The sequence below is a fragment of the Arvicanthis niloticus genome, chromosome 8 (assembly GCF_011762505.2).
Source record: "Arvicanthis niloticus isolate mArvNil1 chromosome 8, mArvNil1.pat.X, whole genome shotgun sequence".
NCBI classification, from domain to species: Eukaryota; Metazoa; Chordata; class Mammalia; order Rodentia; family Muridae; genus Arvicanthis; species Arvicanthis niloticus.
In genome coordinates, this window is record NC_047665.1 from 54,912,626 (window position 1) to 54,926,865 (window position 14,240).

At 37.5% G+C, this 14,240-nt stretch overlaps 1 pseudogene; it reads left to right on the top strand.

Moving 5' to 3' along the window:
* Positions 1-2,296: 2,296 nt before the first annotated feature.
* On the top strand, positions 2,297-2,950 carry LOC117713720 (eukaryotic translation initiation factor 4E pseudogene; annotated as a pseudogene).
* Positions 2,951-14,240: the final 11,290 nt, after the last annotated feature.

Sequence of the window (14,240 nt, forward strand, 5' to 3'; positions counted from 1 at the left end):
TGCTCTTCACTCTTCTGATCATGTAAAGACTACATACTTTTTCTTTCATTTATACAGGGTTAAAAAGGATGGACAGAGTCTAATTCCTAGTGTCTGTTCAATGTTTAACCAATAGCATGTGGGGGGGGGGGAATGAGGTTGACTCAAAGCAACCATGGAGAGCAACCAGAACCAGTTAAGTGATTTATATGATTGTGGTTTCTTCCATAAGCTAGAGCTACTGACACTAAAACAATTAGTTTTAAATAACTTTTCTCTTCATGGTCTCTATATTACTGTAGTAACTATAACATTGAATAATTACCTATAGCTAGAAACTGTCAGAATTGTATTTAATATTTATTTTATTTCCCCTCTTCTTCCATCTCTCTTTGTGTATGCAAGTGCACATGGCAGTGGGAAGTAGACATAGTATCACTTGGAGCTGGAGTTCTAAGTGTTTGGAAGTAGCTTGCCAGAGATAACTGGCCTAAACTCTGATCCTCTGACACAAAACAAGCTCTCTTGACTATATGCCATATTGCCAGCAAAAGAATATTTTGTTCTTGGTGTAAAATTTTTGCATTATAATGATTCTGGTTATTGTATATGCCATAAAGCAAAACATTTTATACTATATACAGAAGGTTATTAAGAAAATCTTCTGAGAAGTTCATACATTATGACTCTTTGAAATTCATACATTATGACTCTTTAATTCTAGACTCGAAAGAGTCATAATGTATGAACTTCTCAGAAGATTTTCTTAATAACCTTCTGTATATAGTATATCTAGAATTAAGTAAAGATCAAACCAAAACAGAATAACTTTTTAAACTGTGTCCTAGACAACAAATAATTTCAGTTTATTTTTCTTGTCCTCCTCCTCCTCTTCCCCCTCCTCCTTCCCTTCATCCTCCTCCTCCATCTTCTTTCTCCTCCTCCTCCCTTCTCCTCCTCTTCCTCCTCTCCCTCCTTCTCTTCCTCCTCCTCCTCCTCCTCCTCCTCCTCCTTCTTCAAGCTCTAAGATGATTGGCTGTAGGTATTCATTGAAGAGCTGGTATAATTCTGCTATAATATCCTTCTGGCCCTGATTTTTTTTTAATTTGTAAGGATTTTTCTTACTATTTCAGTTCTTTCATTTGTTATAGGCTGATTTAGACTGTTGACTTCTTTTAATTTGATAGTTTGACTGGATCTTGAAATTCATCCATTTCTGTGATGTTTCTCAGCTTAATAGACTACAGGTTTTTGATATGCTGCTCTTAAAATAAAATAAAATTTTAAAATATTGTTTTTAAAACAAAATAAGAACTTTAAATATTTAAAATACTTAAAATATAAAGCAATACTCTGAACATTTTCTGTCTGTTGTAATGTTTTTTTTTCTGTTTATTTCTGAATGTGCTAACTTGAGTCCTCTCTTGGTTACTTGGGCCAGTGGTAGTCTGTTGATCAGATTACTTTTTTCACAGAACTAGCCTGTAGTAAGAATTTCTTATTTCTTACTAAGAAATAAGATCCCAGTTATGTTATGTAATTGTTTTTGTTTTATCCCAGGTGTGCAATATAGAGATGATTCAAATTGCCCACAACCACTAAGTATAATTGTCTTGTCCTCTAGCAGGGGCATGATTTTTGCCAGATGCAGATTTGGATTTCTTGGTTTTCTTGAGGGTACAAATGCTAGAGCCCCATGGAGGCTGCTGGTCATCCTGCAGGTGTGCTCTCTGCTGCTGGTCCCTGCTGTTGTCTTGGCTGTTTGCTGGTTTGTTAGATTGTTGGATGGAGATATCCTGGTGATAAAGATTGGACTTGCCTCTAGGAATTTTATGCCCCTAATCAGCAGGATGTAGTCTAATGAGATCAATGCCCTTTCCCCTTCTAACCTTCTTTCTTGCCTACCTAGATTTGAGGAGATGGAAGGGATTGAGTTGGAGAATGGAAGTAAAGTTTAAAGAACCAAATAAAGTAGTCAGAAAGTATCATTATCCTAGCCCTCAGATTTGTTTTTTTTTTTTTTTAAACTTACATCACTTTCCTTTTTCAGTTTACTGATGTCTACTCTGATTTTTATTATTTTATATTTTCTATTGTTTTTTCTTGTGTTCCAAATTTTGAGTTGTATCACTAAGCCATTTATTTGTGATCCTTCTGATTTTTTTTTCTTGTAGGCACTTAGAGATATAAATTTCCCTTGTCAATGTCACAAGTAAAACTCACAAATTCACAGCAAAACTGTGTATTTACTAGAAATCCATCTGTTGCCAATTGTAAATGTTATTGCATTGTGGTTAGTTAAGAAACAGAGTCGAAGATGGTGACTGTGGATCTGGAAACCACCCCTACCACTAATCCCCCACCTGAGGAAGAATTAAAAACAGAGTCTAATCAGGAGGCTGCTAACCTAGAGCACTATATGACACACCCTCTACAGAACAGGTGGGCATTCTGGTTTTTAAAAACATAAAAGCAAAACATGGCAAGCAAACCTTCAATTGATCTCTAAGTTTGATACTGTTGAAGATTTGGGGGCTCTATACAACCTTATTCAGTTGTCTGGTAATTTAATGCCTGGCTGAGACTACTCACTTTTTAAGGAAGGCATTGAGCCTGTGTGAGAAGATGAAAAACAAACAAACAAACAAACAAACAAGGAGAATGATGGCTAATTACATTGAACAAGCAGCAAAGACGAAGTGACCTCCATCGCTTTTGGCTAGAGCCACTGCTGTGCCTTATTGGAGAATCTTTTGATGACTACAGTGATGATGTGTGTGGAGCTGTTGTTAATGTTAGAGCTGAAGGTGATAAGAGCAATATGGTCTACTGAATGTGAAAACAGAGATGCAGTCACACACATAGGGAGGGTATACAAGGAAAGGTTAGGACTTCCTCCAAAGATAATGATTGGTTATCAGACACAGCTACAAAAAGTGGCTCCACTGCTAAAAATAGGTCTGTTGTTTAAGAAGACACCTTCTGAGTATTCTCGAAAGAGATTGCATCACAAAATCGAGATTGGGAGCTGAACCAGAGACTCATCAAAGCAAAGTGGACTGCACTGAAGCTGATTCCATCCAAGTGTTGCTAAGATATAAGAGAAGTCTCATTCGCCTTTGTCTTGTACTTCTGTGCTCATTCTCCTCGCCCTCTCCCAATTTTTGCTAGTGTCTTCACTATCCCAATCAAAGAATTACAGTATATGTCACCCTAGAACCACAGATGTGTTCCTGGCCTGCTCTGTAACGGCCAGTTAGAATTACCATGACACACACTTTTGCCTTTCCATAGTATTCAGAAAAGAACTTGTGTTTCTATTACCTTAGTAGTAAAAGATCTGGTTTGTTCCACTCCATGCAGGAGCAGATTTTGCTGGTGTGTACAGAGTCTGAGTACAGCTTTCTAGCAACCTTCTATTTCCTTTCACAGCATTGTCCTTGTTGTCCTCTTGCTGATGGCTACTAGATTTTAATTTATTTGCTTCCCTCCTTGGTAATATTAGTGATTCTGATTTTAGTTTTTCATTTGTTTTGCTTTTGTTTTTTCCCTCATGTAATATCGGTGAAGGATCCAGGAATATGACAGAAAGGTGGAATGAACATTAAATTTGTGCATTCTTTGGTAATTTTTTTTGTTTTTGTAACTACAAAGATTTGCTACAAATTTATGCCTTTCATTCAAATCAGTGATCAATGTCTGTGTGATCCCTAAACATAATTGTGGACTATAAAAATGTAACACCATAATTACATTCCTAAGTATAATTAGTATGTCTGCTTTTGTATCTTTATGCTGTACTTGAACACTTTGTATTACTTAGGTTATTTTGCTTTGGTTACAATGGCTCAAGTAGAAAAGCAGTCCCATCCATATTAAGACAGTGTACAAAACTGTAAATAAAATGTGTAGAGTGAATTGAATTGTCTTTTAGACAACTAGATTTGTCCTTTTATTTCTCCATCTCTAGAAGGAATTTGTACTTCATATTACAAGGCAGTCTCTTGTGTCTTCTTAGAGTGTCTTCCCATGCACTACCTCAGTTTGGAGCACTAGTTTATTATGTTTATTATAATTTTTAATAAATTAAATAGGTAGTATCACATTAAAAAAGAAACAGAGAGTCATTTCAATCTTTCTGAATTTGTAAAGATCTGTCTTGTGTCCCAGGTTATGGTTTAATTTAGAAAACATTCCATGTGTTACTGAGTAGAACATTTATTCTCTGATGTTTGCATGAAATTTCTGTGAATATGTTAAGTCTATTTGAGGTATGAAAATTTGTTTTTTCTATTTTTTTGTCTGATTAACTGTCTATTGGAGAAAGTGTGACATTCAAGTCATCCACTAATGAATTGGTGTAATCTATGTCTTTAGATCTAGTTGTACTTTTTTTATGATATTGGGCACCCAAAAGTCTGATGTATATCTACATCTATCTATATCTGTTTATTTATATCTATCTATATCTATATTTAAATTTGGGATAGTAATGCCCTCCTGGTTAACTGTTTCCCTGATAAGAATGAAGAGTACTTTTTATCTCTCATATTTATTTTTAGCCTATTTTTTCAACTATTAGAATAGCAGCAACTGCTTACTTCCTGTTCCTGTTTAATTGTCCAACATTTTATGCTAAGTCAGCACATAGCTTTAAAAATAAAATGTGTTTCTTGTAGACAACAAGTAGGTAGGCTTTGTTTTTTCATCCATTTAGTAAACCTGTATACTTTGATTAGGAAATTGAGGCCATTGATATTTAAAGTAATTATTGAATTGTGTGTGTTACTTGTTGTCATCATGATGTTGATTTTGGTGTTGTGTCATCATATATTTAATATTACAAAGTTAAACATTTGTGGTCATATTTTATATATAACTGAAAATGCATAGTTGCAAATCATTCTCAATTTTCCTGAAAGTGCAGATTATGAATGATTCATAAAATGACATATTTTTCACTTTTCTGAAACTAAATTATATTACCTCTGAAACTGAGAAATATGTTTATATATAAAAAGGCAATAAAATCATTGAGTTAATAATTTGTTTAGGACTTCCAGGTAAAAACTTAACACTTGAAACTGCCTAAATCTGAAACTGCTTTGCTTAGTATAAAATGGTGAACTTTGCTCCTTATAGTCTCAGTTGTTAGAAGTCAGGTATTTGCCCAAACCTGCCTTCAGGGACTCAGTGACTCAACAGCTGCATCATCACTAGCTGCCAACCCTTTAAAAGCCCCTTCCTACCCTAGACACCACAGATTGTTCTCTTGGTCTTCTTTTTCGTCTATCTAGCCATCTGCCTTGGCCTCTTTCTCATTCGTTTTTGTTTTTGTTCTCAGTCTCTCTGTCTATCTACCTGTCTTTGCCATTCTCTCTGTCTCCTGGTCTCTCTGTTGATCTGCCTGTCTCTTTCATTCTCTCTGTCTCCTAGTCATATCTCTCTGTCTCTGTCTCTGTCTCTGTCTCTGTCTCTCTCTCTTATATCCTCCCACCCTCTATAAACCTCTTACTTGAGATCTGTTACATAGTGTGATTACTTTGTGGCATACCTTGGCAATGACTTGTCAGGTACTTCTGCTGCTTAATCCTAACATTGCCCCAATGACTTGGCAGGCTCTACTGGTGCCTAGTGCTCTTCCCATGGGTGTTTGAAACACACCATGATCCTACGTGCCCAGTCCACCTGCAACAAATCCACCTTGCAGTCCTCTGATCACTTGGCCTTCCATTCATCTTGAACATTCAGTGTAAATGTTTCTCTGAGTCTCTAAAGGAGTAACCCACCTCTGACTATTTCCCTTGGTGAATCTTTTTTTTTTTTTTTTTGAGAATGTATTTTGTCTTCTTGATTTGTTTGAAAGCTCTAGCCCCAGGCATTTGTGTCTCCTCTGGCTTTTAGCCCAGTACCTTGAACTGTGAGGTAACTGCTTTTTCACTCATTCCTCTCTACATCCTTGGGATGCCTTGGACTTTAGGCCTTGGACTTCTCTCATAAATTCAAGAGAGTAAAATGTGAACATAGTTACCTATTTTATTGTGAGTAATCAGTTAAAAATGTGTAAGTTAATAAGTCTTAGCAAATGTTACAAAAGAAGTACAGGTCTCAAAGAACAAAGCCTTATGAGGTTCATATACTTGTCATTTACAATTTCTGGCCATATGCATGGAAAAGTCTACATTCTATTCAGTTCTAAGTAACATGCAGATTTATGATTTTTCAATAAATCTATTTTATTGACTATTGGAGTATTTATATACATCAAATATCAATGAACTAGAACTGTGACTGAAAATTTTAAAATGACGCCGGGCAGTGCTGGTACACGCTTTTAATCCCAGCACTTGGGAGGCAGAGGCAGGTGGATTTCTGAGTTCGAGGCCAGCCTGGTCTACAGAGTGAGTTCCAGGACGGCCAGGACTACACAGAGAAACCCTGTCTCAAAAAAAAGAAAAGAAAAAGAAAAATTTTAAATGCTTAATAAAATCTTAAGTTTTATAACTAAATATTGAGTTATTAAATGCAATTTTTTACCAACAATTGAAGAATGTTTAATTTCAGAATATCAACTTCTTTAATCAATTCAGAGCCTGAAAGGAAATATTTACTTCTATAAAGCTGAGTAAAATAGAGAATAAGATGGGTATTTACTGTAGCTTAAATGGCAAGGGAGAAAAGATCCAACATCATCTTATATTTAGCAGTTAGCTGTTTTCCTTAAAAATGCAAAGAGAAGTGAGCTACTGAAAGACAAAGCAAGGTGAAACATTACCACTGTGTCTTAAGAGTCTGGAAGTACCTTGGAGACCATATAGTTCACTGTCTAATATAGTGTTCCTATCCCTCAGAGTTCAAAGTCTAGTTTGAAGTGTACAAAAATTAAATTCCAGATATGATTTATCATAGTTTTCCTAAAATGAAAAAGGATTTCTCTCTGTGACTTTGGTGAAGAAAAGTCACAATCAAAAGAAAGCTTAATTATCCTCAAAACAATGGAAAATTGTCACACAAATATTATGGAAGATGTTAAACACAATAGCATTTTACAATTCACTACACAGACTAGTAAAGGATGAGTGGTCAACTTGTGGGAACCTCCTCAGAATAATAACGCACACAACAATGAGAACACTATAGAGATGTATTCACTGAAACTAGGATACTTCTTGGAAAACTTCCATTCCAAGTCCAATATGCATTTTTCACTTCAAACTTTGAAATCTTAAGGTAGGGTGAGCAGGCAAGCAAGCAGGTTTGCCAGACGCATGCATAGCAGTTAGCTTTTTGGTTTTCTTTTCTTTTTTTATATATTGGATATATTTACATTTCAGATTTTATCCCCTTACCACCATTCCCCCCACCACCCAGGGACTTCCTATCCCATCCCTCCTCCTCATATTGCTATGAGAAGGTGCCCCTACCTACTCCCCCACTCCCACATCCCCACCCTCAAATTCCCCCCCCCCCGCCCACTCAGTGTTCATTCTTCATGGGACCAAAAATCTCCTCTCCCACCTATGCCCAACAAGGCCATCCTCCCCTTCATGTACAGATGGAGTCATGGGTCCCTCCCTATGTGCTCCTAGGCTGGTGGTTTAGACCTTGGGGAGCTCTGGTTGGTTGGTATTCTTGCTCTCCTTATGGGTTCACAAATCCTTTCTGCTCCTTAGTCTTCTCTCTAGCTTCTCCATTGGAGGACCCTTGATCAGATCAGTGGTTAGCTCTGAGCATAGGTTTCTGAATGTGACAGCCTTTGGCAGACCTCTAAGGAGACAGCTATATCAGGCTCTTGTCAGCATGCACTTCCTGCCATCCACATCAGTGTCTACCTTTGGTGACTGTACATGAGATAGGTACCCAGGTGGAATGGTCTCTAGATGGCCCCTCCTTCAGGTTCTGTCCCACACTTTGTTTTTATATTTGCTCCCTTGAGTATTTTTGTTACTCCTTCTAAGTAGGGCTGAAGCATCCACACTTGGTCTTCCTTCTTCATGAGCTTCATGTGGTCTGTGAGTTAAGTCTTGGCTATTCCAAGCTTTTGGGCTAACTCCACTTATCAGAAAGTAAATCCCATGTGTGTTCTTTTGTGATTGGGTTAACTCACTAAGGATAATTTCTAGTTCTATCCATTTACCTAAGAATTTCTCAAAGTCATTATTTTTAATAGCTGAGTAATACTCCATTGTGTAAATGTACCACATTTTTTGTATCCATTCCTCTGTTGAAGAACATCTGGATTCTTTCCAGCTTCTAGCTATTATAAATAAGGCTGCTATGAACATAGTAGAGCATATGCCCTTGTTATATGTTGGAGCATCTTCCGGGTATATGCCCAGGAGTGGTATAGCTAGACCCACAGGTAATGGTATGTCCAATTTTCTGAGGAACCTCCAGACTGATTTCCAGAGTGGTTGTACCAGCTTGCAACCCCACCAACAATAGAGGAGTGTTCCTCTTTCTCCACATCCTCCATTTTTAATAGGGTTATTTGGTTGTCTGGAGTCTAAGAGTACAGAGCTAAACAATGAATTCTCCACTGAGGAAACTGGAATGGCTGAGAAGCACCTTAAGAAATGCTCATCATCCTTAGTCATCAGGGAAATGCAAATCAAAATAACCCTGAGATACAACCTCACACCTGTTGGGGGCCGACTTTTAGCAGAAAGCGGCTATCAGCTTTGCAGCCATCTTGAGCCATATACCCTGACATGAGATTTAAATTACAATAGCCTACAACAGCTGAGAACACTCTGATAATCTTGGTTTAGATACCTTGAGATTAAAGGTGTGTGAGATTAAAGGTGTGTGACTTAAGAAGTATAGAGATCAGGGTTAGAGACAAGACCTAAAGGCATGATTAAAGGTGTAACTTAGAGGCGTGGCTTAGAAGTGAGACATATAAAAGGCAGAGACAGAACAGATCAGATTTGAGACAATAGAAGACATTAGAGAGACGATAGAAGACAGAACCAGAGATCAGAGAATATAGACGGAGATCAGAGACTATAGAGGGATCATCAGAGATGAATCTCAGACATTAGGTAGAATCTGCCGTCACCCTCACTCTTGCAGAATCCCCGACCTAAAGACCGGAGTGGCAGCTTGGGCCGGGATACAGTGGCCTCCCAAACGTGGGTCGGCCCGGGCCTCAACATTTTGCCTGGGCTGCAACATTTATTTTGGCCACCCCAACGTGGGACTAGTGCGGTCCCCAACACACACCAATCAGAATGGCTAAGATCAAAAACTCAGGTGATAGTAGATGCTGGCGAGGATGTCATCCCTATAATGATAAATTTTAAATTGAGGAAACAGTTTATGGATCATTTCTAATGGCTATGTACAAAATATTTATACAACATAGGACTGTTTAACATCTCTTGTAGTAAGGCTTTCCAATGATATCTCTTCAATGAACAATGACACTTATAAGTAGGTATTGAAAAAAAAGTTTCTTTATCATGCTCATACAAAATGATTGTTTAAATGCAATGTTTTAAGTCAATTACTATCAAAATCCATGACTTAAGTAATAAAGAAGGCAATGAGAGTACAGACTGTATAGAAGTTATTGGCAGAATAATCTTATTTATGGCTTTTAAATCTGTTAACATCCTCCATTCCCCTGATTTCTTTTTTATAACAAACACAAAGGAATTCCATGGGGTGGTAGATTCTTCAGTGTCTTGAGCAGTTAGGTGCTCCTGCACCAGCTGTTCTAGTACCTCTAATTTTTCTGATGCCAAAAGTCGTTGTTTCCCCTACACACACACATCTCACAGGCTTTTCAGTTGATCATTTTAAAGTAACGGCAGTTGGCACCTTTGAAAGACCAACACTTGTTGTGTCCTGCTTTGGAAAACCTAGGCAGTCTGTGGTTGTTTTTGATAATACCTTTTAATATTTTTCTCAGAAGCATTCTTTATTTATGTTTTGTTTCTGAGATTAAAGGAATGTTAATCTGTGCTTTTATTACTGCAACAAATCATGTCCCCATAAACTCATGGCTTTATTAAACACATATGGTTTTAATTTTCCAATTTGTCCTTCTGGCCCTATACAATCAGCCCATCTTACACTTTGTTTTCCAAGAGATAAAGTTCCAACCCCTAGAAAGCTGAATATTTACCTCTTGAAGAGGCCAATCCAGATGCTAACATTTTGGTGAAATTATTGTTACATCTGCTCCCCTGTCTACTAAACATTCCATTTCAATGCCATTTATTTGTACTTTTAGCTTGGCCTCTGATCATTTAGAGCAGTTTGCCAAAACATTTGTTTTCTGTTCTTTCCTGAATATTTTGTTTTATCTACTGAAGCTGTTCTGTCCTTGATTATACCCAGAGCTGTGTTGTTTTAACAACAGGCAATAAATCTGTTATTTGCTCTGTGAATTAGTTTCTCTGATGCTGACAGGGAATGATTGAACCAAATTTGATATCTGAGCCTGAAGGAGGCCTCCTATGGTATTTCCAAATAGCAAAGAATTACCTTGGCTGTCCTTTGCTGATCTACATTTATTAGTCCAGTGCCAGCTTTTGACACATCTTCTGCATACCTTATAGGAAAAGGTACCAAATACAAACAGAAAATGAAGATAAATGAGTTGAGATTGACATAATACCCACTATAATTGCTATCAGTCTGGTGATTCATATTTTTCCTTAATAGCCATAGTATTTTTGAGCTAAATACGAAAAAAATAGATTGATAAGTTACAAGCCTTTGAAAGACTCTTGAATGAAAAAAAGGAAAATAGTCACTGAGAGAGGAATTTAGACAAGAATCTATCATGACACCACATGATAAAACTGAAGAAGGGCAGCCCAAGGATGTAAAAAAAAAAAATCTTTGTTTATCAATCTTACTTTGCAAGACATACCAAGAGATGATAGAGACTCCCAAGGTTATAAAGAAGTTAAACAGAGTCCTATAGACATTAGTTAGATTTAAGGAGATTTAAGGAATTGGTCCTTTTATATAGTATGCAATCACCTTATATGAAGCAGATATTACATTCATGGGCAACTCAGAACGCCCAAGAATAGAAAGATTTGGCAACAGCAATATTGGAAGTTTGTTCTCAGTTGCAATTATGGACATAGTGGAAAGAGGAAGCTAAGGCCAACAACAAAATAGGACTAGAGGTATTAATATTTCCCAAGATCAGTTGCTAGGTGAAGGTCTGAGTAACAAAGGCAGCTTGAATGTGGGGAGCCGACAGAAGGCGGTTATCATCCGAGCAGCCATCTGGAGCCATATACCCTGACAAGAGACTTAATTACAACAGCCTACAACAGCTGAGCACACTCTGATACCATCTTGTTTTAGATACCCAGGATTTTCTCTTGGGTGTGTGAGACTTAAAGGTGTGTGACTTAAGGGACTGACTTAGAGATCAGATTTAGAGACAAACCTAAGGGCATGACTTAAAGGCGTGACTTAAAGGCATGGCTTAGAAGTGAGACATATAAAAGGCAAAAGGCAGACAGAAGAAATAATGATTATTAAGTATTAGGCACTTGGAAGAACTTGGAATTAGACAGTAGGCACTTGAGACTCGAGACAGGCAACAATTATTAGACACTTGCAATAGAAAGAAGTCACTTGGAACTGTAAAAGAGACTAGCAACTTAGAACTATGACTGGGAACTAGGGGCTTGGAGAGAAGAAGAAAGACTGAAGAATAAACGGGATTGAATCACACTCTGTCTGGTCTCCATTCTTGGAGTCCATCCTCACTCTCTCTCTTGCTGAACCCTGACCGGCAGACCGAAGCAGCTTGGGGCAGTGCAGGCTCTAACAATTTAGCCCCCAAGGCTTTTGGCAATACGGTTCCAACATTGATAGAGCAGTCTCCAACATTTTTGGTGCCCAACATGGGGCAGCTCAGGCCGCAACACTTGAATTTGATAATCACACTTTTGCAATGTCATTTAGTGACTTTAAATACTTGGGACAATGTTAAAAACAAGAAAGAGGTCTGAGTCATTTACTAAACTTATATAAGGACCCATAAAAGCCTTCACTGATGGTTTGCAAAGATCAGCTTCTGGTGTCGTATTCAGTATCATATTCAGAAGTCAGACAACACAACCTTTGGCTTCACAGTGTGATCACACAGTGGGAGAGCTCTGTAGGATGAAAGCTCAGGTTGTAAAAACCCTGGAGGAAAAAGTTGAGTTTTTGCTTTCTGTACACTCTGTCAACTTTCACATATGACTAGAGGAAGGCTTTGCAAATTATGAGGCTAAGTTGAAGAAGACTTTGCTACTTCCCATGGGTCTGAGGCAATGATCTTGTCAATAATGCATATTAATGCATAACTTTATTGGCTCCTTATACACTCAATTGGAACGTCTTTAGCTATTCGCACTTAAGTTTTGTAAAACTGTTTCAGTGAAAGGAAGAAAGGAAAAATAATTTCTACTTCATTCTACAAACCCAGGGTTAACTTAGTACTGAAAAAAGACACAGACTTTGTAAGAAATAAAATGGTAGTGTTATGGACCTGGGTTGGCCCAGGTATTCAACATGACCTTGAATAAATTTTAACAAATAGGTGGTTTTATTAAATACTGACACTGGCTTACTAAGAGGGTCTCGAGATTCAGTCTTGAATTACAATAATCATGAATTTATAAAGACAAAATACTCACAGCTATGTATTTCTTGCCTTTGTATAATCAGGGGAAAGCACACATACTATAATCAGGCACACATCCTGTCTATACACAGTCAAGCACACATCCTTCCCATATGCAGTTAGGGGTAAGTAAGCTTGTTTGCCTTAGTGAAAACAAAGGCAATTAGGAGAAAAACCCACAGCATTCTTGGAAGTCACCTGTCCTTAGGAAAGTGGGTCTTACAAGTCAGGCATTTTCATTTTTTTTTAATTTTTTTATTTTTTTATTAGATATTTTATTTATACTTCAGATGCCATCCCCTTTCCCCATTCCCCCCCTTAGAAAACCCCTGTCTCATGCCCCCCTTTCCTTTTTGCATTTATGCATTGTTTTAAAATAATGTTAATCATAAACGTTACAAGTTTGGAATTGTTCAATCAGAGGTGTAACCCACTGACCAACCTAGATATAACAACTATCTTTGACTGGTGGAGATACATGAATATCTGCCTCCCTGTCTCCCCCCTCTTTCTCTCTTTCATCACCTAGCTTCTCCTCTCCTTACTCCTTTTCTTCCTCTCAGTACTCCTCCTACCTTAGCTCCTCCTACACATCACCCTTCCTGTTAAAATAAAACTTTTCTCTCAAAATACAATTAGAGCATAATTAAGGCATTTTCATTTTTATAGTTCTTTTGGACATAGTATTTTTAAGCTTTTAAACATAATGTTCACTATCACAGTAGAATGATATATCTCTTTATCTCATTAATACTTTTAGTTGGGGCTTCTATTGGTACAATAAAACACCATGACCAAAATCCAAGTTTGGGAGAAAAGGGTTTATTTGGCTTATACTTCTATATCTGTATTCATTATTGAAGGAAGTCAGGACAGAAACTTAAACAGGGGAGGATTCTGCAGGCAGGAGCTGATGCAGAAGACATGAATGGGTGCTACCTCTGTCCTGCTTCACCTGGCCTGCTTTACCTGGCCTGCTCAGCCTGTTGTCTTATAGAAGCCAGGACTCCCAACCCAGGGATGGTGATGATCACCATGGCCTGGGCCCTTCTGATTGATCACTAGTTGATAAAATTCCTTTCAGCTGGATGGTATGGAGGAATTTCCCCCAATGAAGGCTCCTTCCTCTCTGATGAGGAAACACAAAACAAGCAAGTATAATACTCTCTGTCTGACAATCCTCAGTGGAAAACAAACAAACCAGCTTTAAGAGCTTACTAAAAGACTTTTTTATACAATGAAGTGAAATTTATTATTAGAATTCAAATCTCATTCAATGTACAAAGTTCTACCAATAAAAGTATACTACACAGGGGGAATAAGTGGGAAAAACAAGTAAGATCTCAATGCAAAAACCTCAACCACTAGATATAATTTATCATTCTCCCATAATGAAAGAAAATATTCCGCATGTAGAAGTAGATAGATCTTATCTAAATATAAACATCTTCACAAATGGAAAACCCATAATTGGCATTATGCACACCAAATTCGTGTTTGACATTTCCACAACTATTCAGCATGATATGGGTAAGTTCTAAACAGAACTCTTAGATAACAAAAATACATTGAAAGTGTTATGGGATGCCCACTAGAAAAGACCACTCAGACA